The sequence below is a fragment of the Lupinus angustifolius genome, chromosome LG07, assembly GCF_001865875.1.
Source record: "Lupinus angustifolius cultivar Tanjil chromosome LG07, LupAngTanjil_v1.0, whole genome shotgun sequence".
In the NCBI taxonomy this organism is placed as follows: domain Eukaryota; kingdom Viridiplantae; phylum Streptophyta; class Magnoliopsida; order Fabales; family Fabaceae; genus Lupinus; species Lupinus angustifolius.
In genome coordinates, this window is record NC_032015.1 from 11356748 (window position 1) to 11365319 (window position 8572).

The following is an 8572-nucleotide window of genomic DNA, read 5'->3' on the forward strand; positions in this document are numbered from 1 at the left end:
TGCTTTTCCTTTCTCATCTTTGTCTAAGTAGCAAGCAGATGCCATAGGTGTGGAAGCTTCCTTACATTTGTCCATTTCAAATTTCTTGAGTAGCTCTTTGCAGTATTTCGCCTGATGGATGAATATCCCACTTTCTAGCTGCTTTATCTGCAATCCTAGAAAGAATGTGAGTTCTCCCATCATAGACATTTCGAACTCCCCCTGCATCATCTCAGAAAATTCTTTACACAAAACATCATTAGTAGATCCAAATATTATGTCATCTACATAGATTTGTACAAGCAAAACATGATTTTCTGATTTTCTAATAAAAAGCGTTGTGTCAACGAAGCCTCTCTCGAATCCTTTTTCTAAAAGAAAGGTACTAAGTCTATCATACTAAGCTCTGGGAGCTTGTTTGATACCATATAGTGTCTTTTTAAGTTTGTAAACATGGTTCGGATATTTAAAATTTTCAAAACCAAGCGGTTGGTCAACATAAACTTCTTCTTGATTGTAACCATTCAGGAAGGCGCTTTTTACATCCATTTGAAACAGTTTGAAATTCATTAGAGATACAAAGGAAAGAAGCATCTTGATGGCCTCTAATCTAGCTACAGGAGCGTAGGTTTCGTCATAATCGATACCCTCCTCCTGGTTGTAGCCTTTGGCCACCAAGCGTGCTTTATTTCGAATTATTAAGCCAGATTCATCAAGTTTATTTCTGAACACCCATCAAGTACCAATTACGGGATGATCATTAGGTTTGGGGACCAAGTCCCACACATGATTGCGCTCAAACTGGTTTAGCTCTTCTTGCATAGCTATACCCCAGTGTACATCCTCAATGGCCTCATCAACGGTCTTAGGCTCAATTTGCGATACAAAAGCTACAAAATTACAGAAATTTCGTAAGGAACTACGGGTTACCACTCCCGTAGATATGTCACCTATAACTTTATCAATTGGGTGAGCTTTCTTTGTTTTCCACACGGTAGGCATGTCTGAGTGCTCTTGAGGTTCGATTTGACCTTCATCATTGGCTCCTTTTTCATTATCCATGTCCTTGGAGTATGCTTCTTCCAAAGCACCTGCAACATCATCAGAAACGACCTTTCTCTTCTCTTTTGGAGAAGATTCGTCAAACTGTACATGGATAGACTCTTCAACTTGCATTAAATATTTGTTAAAGACTCTGAACGCTTTGCTATGAATCGAGTATCCCAAAAATATTCCCTCATCGGCTTTAGAGTCGAATTTCCCTAAGGCCCGCTTTCCATTATTTAATATAAAACATTTGCAACCGAAAGCGTGAAGATGGGATATATTTGGTTTGCGGCCTTTTAAAAGTTCATAAGGAGTTTTGTTCAAGTTTGGCCTTAAGAGTACTCGATTTATAACATAGCATGCAGTATGAACTGCATCAGCCCAGAAGTACTTGGGGGTATTACTTTCGTTAAGCATGGTTCTCGCTAATTCTTCTAAAACACGATTTTTCCTCTCTACAACTCCATTTTGTTGTGGAGTGCGAGGAGCAGAGAACTGATGCAAAATGCCATGCTTATCACAGAATTTGTCGAACTGAAAGTTCTCAAATTCTCCCCCGTGATCACTTCGTATATATATTATTTTTAGGTTAAGTTGGTTTTGGATTTGCTTGGCAAGATTTTTAAAATTTTTGAACGCGTCGCTTTTTGATGATAAAAACAATGTCCATGTAAATCTAGAGAAATCATCAACAATAACTAGAGCGTAGTAACTACCACCAAAACTCATGATTTGTGATGGTCCAAACAAGTCCATATGGAGTAGCTCCAAAGGTCTTGAGGTGGATATCACATTTTTATTTTTAAAAGAGTTTTTGGTTTGTTTACACTTTTGACAAGTGTCACAAATTTCTTTAGTTTTAAAATTCAATTTTGGTAGCCCCTCAACTAGTTCGTTTGATGATAATTTATCTAGATGCTTTATATGGATATGTGCAACACGTCTATGCCATAGCCAGATGTCATCTTCTTTAGAAATAAGGCATTTTGAAAATAATGTAGTGACATCGTCCAAATTAACCATGTAAATATTATTTATACGGTGACCAACAAATTTAACGTTATTAGATAAAATATCACGAATGACACAACAATCAGAATCGAAGGATACACGATTACCTTTATCGCAGAGTTGGCTTATACTCAACAAGTTATGTTCTAGTCCTTCAACATAAAGGACATTATCAATCAGAGTTTGGGATGAGTTACCAACTGTTCCTGTGCCGAGTATCTTTCCCTTGTTGTTGTCTCCATAAGTGACGTATCCTTTTCCTTTAAGTGAGAGATCCAGGAAATTTGATCTATCACCTGTCATATGCCTCGAACACCCACTATCTAAGTACCATTTTTGTCCATGTGTTCGGAGACATACCTGCAAAATAGATTACTTACTTTTCTCAGGTACCCAATTGGTGTTGGGTCCTTTTCTGTTAGTGATTAGGGAATTATCTCCCTTCTTTTTCCATACATAAACTCCGCTAGGTATACCATACTTTTTGATATAGCATGAATGATAAGTATGACCATATGTGTTACAATAAAAACAAGTAGGAGAATGCTTATGATATTTGTTTTTAGCTTGAGCTACCGGTTTTCTATATGGTCGCTTCTTTTTAGCAGTGCGAGTATAACCTAGACCAGTTCGATCACCAACATTTCTAGTTTGATTAAGCAGGTTATCTAATTGCAGTTTACTGTTTGTGAGACGTGTGAGTTTTTCATTTAGTTTAAAATTGTCCTCTTGCAAAGTCTCGCAAGTCTCACAGACAGGTTTTTGACATAAGTTACTAGCAGAGCAGTTACATGAACTACAAGAATAGATGAGATCTAAAGTTTCATTTTCCAGTTTTAATTCATCTAATTCTTTTTGTAATTGGCTTATTTTTTGTTCGTTTATCAGGATTATTCTTTTCCTATCAATGTTAATTCTAGCCAATTTCTTTAATTCATCATGCAACTCGACATAAGCATCATACAATACATCATAAGGAGGTGAATCATTCGAAGTGGATGAGGTGTCAGAATATACCTCATCATTGCCCTTGCATGAGTCTGAATTTGTATTGATGTCAGATCTGGCCATCAGACACAGCTTTGCTGACTCCTCCTCACTATAGGTGCTCGATGTCGATTCCTCCTCAGGTACATCCCAAACGATGTAAGCTTTCTTGGATTTGAAGTCCCTGGGAGTGCTCTTCTCTGAATCAACCTTCTTTAGGTAGGTTGGACACTGAAACCTCATGTGCCCTACCTTTCCACACTCATGGCAAGTGAAGCGATCCTTGTTATTCTTGCCTTTACTGGTTGACTCTTTCGCTTCCTTCTTTTGAAACTTTTTGAGTCCTCCTTTTCTTTTAATGAATTTGCTAAATTTTCGGACTAGGAGACCCATAGTTTCATCATCTAGATCGGAATCAGATTCATCATCAATTTTCTCTTCTTTGTCTTTGGAGGTCGTGGCCTTCAAAGTGATGCTCTTCTTCTTCCGGTCTGATTCTTCATTCATGGTCAAGCGACCCAACTCCATTTCATGCTCTTGAAGTTTTCCAAATAAAGTAGCTAAAGGCATAGAATCTAAATCTTTAGACTCAACAATTGCAGTCACCTTTGGTTGCCATCTCCTGTCAAGACAACGCAAAACTTTATTAGTTAGTTCACCTCTAGCAAATGATTTATCGAGAGCAACTAAATGGTTGACAATATGAGTGAATCGCTTTTGCATATCACATATTGATTCGCTTGGTAACATGCGAAACAACTCATATTCGTGGGTCAGCGCGTTCAGTCTTGCGCGCTTGACTTCGCTAGTGCCTTCGTGAGTCACTTGTAAAGTGTCCCACATTTCTTTCGCATTATGGCACTGCGAGACCCTAAAGAATTCATCATATGATAGGGCCGATGTGATGATGTTTTTGGCGCGCAGGTTATGCTGGACCTTTTTGCGCTCATCATCGGTCCATAAACTTTTCGGTTTATCTTTAGGTTGATCGTCCACAAGATGTTGTGGAACGTAAGGGCCGTTGACTACGGATTCCCAAATATCCGAGTCTATGGCTTCAATAAAAATTTGCATGCGCACTTTCCAGTAGGCATACCCTTCACCACTGAATATTGGTGGTCGATTAATGGATGACCCATCACCACCAAATGGATTTGAAGAACCCATTCCTTTTCCCTTTAGGATCACGAATACGCGGTTGAGCTAGCACTTCGTACTAGCTCTGATACCACTTGTTAGGTATCAGTGGTTACAATACACCTAGAAGGGGGGGTTTGAATAGGTGTCGCGGTTAGAATTACCGCTTTTCGCAAATCAACACTTAATGCTGAATCAACCCTACTTAATCGATTAAGGAAAGGAAGATAATCGATTATATGCACAATCTTAATCGATTAACAAAAAGAACAGTTTTAAACAGAAACAGTTTTAATCGATTAACAGAAACAGGATAATCGATTAACACAGCAATATTAATCGATTAAACAGAACCAGTAAGCAATTACAGAAACGATTAAATGCAGAACAGATAACCGATAACAGAACGAATACAGAGCTTACAAATTTGTATATCAGAATAGCTTGCAGTACAACAAATGAACAGAATGTATTAGTTGAATCAAATATACAAATTAATCGATTGAAAACAGTAAAGAGAGAGAGAGAGAGAAAACAAATCCTGCAACGCGAATTTTTATCCTGGTTCGTTTGCTGTCCACTGCAAACTACATCCAGGCCTCCCGGCTGACTTGGGAGATTTCCTTCACTATAACCGAATCAATGTAATTACATACACATTATTCAATTACAACACTTAGCAAATTACAAGAAAACAAAGAAACCATTCAATGGTTTGACTCCCTTCCTACCGACAAAGAAAACGTTTCTTTCGGCGTAGCCCCAGCCAAAGAATCTCTCGTTCTTTCCTTTTCTTACACTCTAAGCAATGAAGAAACACTCAATCTCTAACGGTGATAAGACACCACGAGATTCCCTTTACAACAATTATACAACAATTACAAGAGTAAAATAAAGCTATTTCAAAGCTCAAATATAACAAGAAGGCTTTACTCTAATGCACATCTAATACAAACTCATGTGAAATGACAAGTATTAGTTATGAAAACAGAAGTTACAGAATCATAAAACTTCATGAAAAAGCATCAAAATATGCATGAACATGTGAGGGAAAACATGAGAAATTATAACATGAAATGCACTCAATCCTAAAGCATAGAATCTCTCATTTCTAAACTCACAAATGCACTTAACAAATAGATGCAACAATTAACACGTAAAATGCTCTAACTCTCTAATGAATGCAACATGCAACTTATGAGATTAATTCTGAAAATGCAGTTTATAAAGAATCAGTCCAGAACCTCAGATAATCGATTAAATGCCATCTTAATCGATTAACGTGATTCAAAATGATAACTGATTCTGTTTTTCAGTTTTTCAGTTCCAACAACTTAACAAACAGTTAGGTTAATCGATTAACGTAATGCCTTAATCGATTAACAGCATTTTAAAAATGTGTTCCAGTAGCAACCACTTTACATAGCAGTTGGGTTAATCGATTAAAGGATTGGTTAATCGATTAACAGCAATTAAAATGTGTATTTTTAAATACAAAACATAAAATACGTTATGCACTTAGATGATACATGTTTAACACTTAGTTTATGCCTGGAATGCACATATACATGTATTTATGTAATGCATGAACATATTATGAATGACATATCTCATGGATGGAATGATTTAAAAGATATATGCATATGAGACATGTATTAGGTGCCCTAAGCCTTGACTCAACTTAAACTAGAATCTAGTCTAAGCCTAGTACCAAATAAAGACTTAAGCACGCTGATTTGTGGATGATCTTCAAGCTCTTATAGGCACAAGTTGTCCTCATCAAAACCATAACATTCAAGGAGAGCTTTCCAAAGTGTTCCTCTTGACATGCACACTTTCATAAACCACTTGCTGGGAGAAACAAAACAAGTTAACAGGAGAGCATCGAGTCAACAGTACCAGCAAGGACAAATCATACTATAATTCAAGTTTGATATGCAACACATGAATACAAAAATTATTGCTAAAAGTTTGTGTATTTTGTGCACCTGTCTTTACATATCCAGTCATACAAATTAATCAAAAAGGCTATTTAGCCAACCAAGTTAAGCTATAACTAAGGCTTATTTTTATCATGTGTTTACAAACTTAATAAATGTTCATAAAAAACTATTCTCAGTTCAAATGTTATATAAGGTCACTAATTTTGTCCTATTTTGGCAGGTTTTATCCATATCAGTTTTCAAATACAAGGTCACTTTTTTATAGCATCACTTGACTCAGATGATTGATTTTAATGAGCTCATTCTGTGAATGAAGCTTCTAGGTTGATCTTCTTCAACCTTCCATTTCCATTTTTTTGTCCTTTATATATCTTCTACTTCATCCAACACTTGATTCTTGATATGTTTGAGGTCTGACAACATGTGTTTACACCCAATTTTATCTTTAGAGTCTTTGTCCTTTCTTGATGGGATACCTGATGTATTCTCTGATATAGTTCTCCTTCTAAACATACACTGTTGTTCTCATCTTCTATAACTTCTCTTATTATTAGAAATTGAAGTTGATGATGAAACTCAAGAAACCTATAAGGATTCTTGAGAGATGAGTGAAGAATGAAGTAACAATAAGAACTTCTTTATTGATTGAATGGATGAACAATGATTGAAGAGAATTTTACAAAGATGATTTGCTAAAAAGAGAACTAGGACTTATATAGACTAAGACTCAAGACTAACTAACTAATAAACTAACTAACTAATAGAATAAACCCACGTGATTAAAAGAAATCAATCATGTTTCCTCCATGTTTGCTTGGAACACAAGAAACAGATTCTGCCTGCACCAGTGGTGCTGCTGTTTCGGTCATGGTGCCACTTGGCTCGGTCAGACTCGTGCTGGGTGCCTTGGCACTTGGCTCGGTCAGACTCGTGCTGGTGCTCAGGCTCGTGCTGGTGCTCCTGTCTCGGTCATGCTGGTGTGCCTTGGCACTTGGCTCGGTCAGGCTCGTGTTGGTGCTCCTGTCTCGGTCATGCTGGTGTGCCTTGGCACTTGGCTCGGTCAGGCTCGTGTTGGTGCTCCTGTCTCAGTCATGCTGGTGTGCCTTGGCACTTGGCTCGGTCAGGCTCGTGCTGGTGCTCCTGTCTCGGTCATGCTGGTGTGCCTTCGCACTTGGCTCGGTCAGGCTCGTGCTGGTGCTCCTGTCTCGGTCATGCTGGTGTGCCTTGGCACTTGGCTCAGTCAGGCTGGTGTGCCTTGGCACTAATGCTCGGTCAGGCTCATGCACCTTGGCACTGATGCTGGCCTGACCATGCTCATGTGCATACTTGGCTTGTTGCTTGATTTTGTCTTCATGGCCAGTGGGATCACCAATGTTGTTTAATGCATACTTGGCTTGTTGCTTGATTTTGTCTTCATGGTCAGTGGGATCACCAATGTTGTTTAATACAAACATTTCAAAATAAAATTTTAAAATCTTATCCCATATATATTAGAGGTGCCTACATTGTGTTTGTCAGAATCTCTACACTCGGTTTGGTCTTCTCTCTGATCTTCATAATGATATCAAGTGCAATTTATCTTTGCATGCTAATTTGTTGAGGTTGGAGAAGAAGTGCAAGCACCAATGGATGATAAAATGATTTGTCACTTTATGGAATAATTGGTCAGTTATTAACAAAATCATATTTGATAAATCTACTCTCTACATAGAGAAGGTAATGGAGTTAACTTTCTTACATTCTTGAAATATTTTTAATGCTTGTTTTCCTAGATTCAAATTCTCGTTTATGGAATGGTTGTCGAAACCTTCTAGTTATCTCCTTAGCTGTAATGTCTAAATAATGTGATAAGAGCACAAGAAGCCCAGTCACTATCACTATAGGCATGCAATTGTATAGAAGAAGTATTAGGAAAGTAAATGCCCAAACCAGGAGAGCCTTTGATGTATCTCAGAATTTTGTTGGCAGCTTGTTGATGCATAATAGTAGGTTTGGCCATAAATTGAGCCAATTGATGGACAGAAAAAGTTAGATCAGGTCTAGTATTCGTAAGGTAAATGAGCCTACCAACTAGTCTTCTATAAGCATTAGGATCAGAATAGTCTTTGCTGCTGTCTTGATGCAAGTGTGATCCTTGAATCATTGGTGTGCTGGATGGTTTGCAGCCAAGGAAACCTGCATCAGAAAGAATCTCCAAAGCATACTTTCTTTGATTCATAATGGTACCTGAGTGATTTCTAGAGATCTCAAAGCCAAGAAAGAACTTCAAGTCACCTAGATCTTTAATTTTAAAAGCAGTATGCAACAATTGTTTAAGATGGTTAATTTCAGTGATATTATTACCTGATAGAATTATGTCATCAACAAGCACAATAGTAAGAATAGTGTTAGACATCCAAAGAACAAAGAGGGAATGATCACCCTTGCATTGCTTGTAACCATGATTAATTAGAAAATTGGACAGTTTA

General features: G+C 37.5%; 1 protein-coding gene across 1 annotated transcript in view; it reads left to right on the forward strand.

The window, feature by feature from the left end:
- LOC109352571 (GABA transporter 1-like) overlaps positions 1-6719 on the forward strand; it is a 16986-nt gene extending 10267 nt beyond the window's left edge. The window contains exon 8 of the mRNA XM_019594663.1: positions 6709-6719. The gene's annotated coding sequence lies outside the window, so the exon portion shown is untranslated. The remainder of the gene's footprint in view (positions 1-6708) is intronic.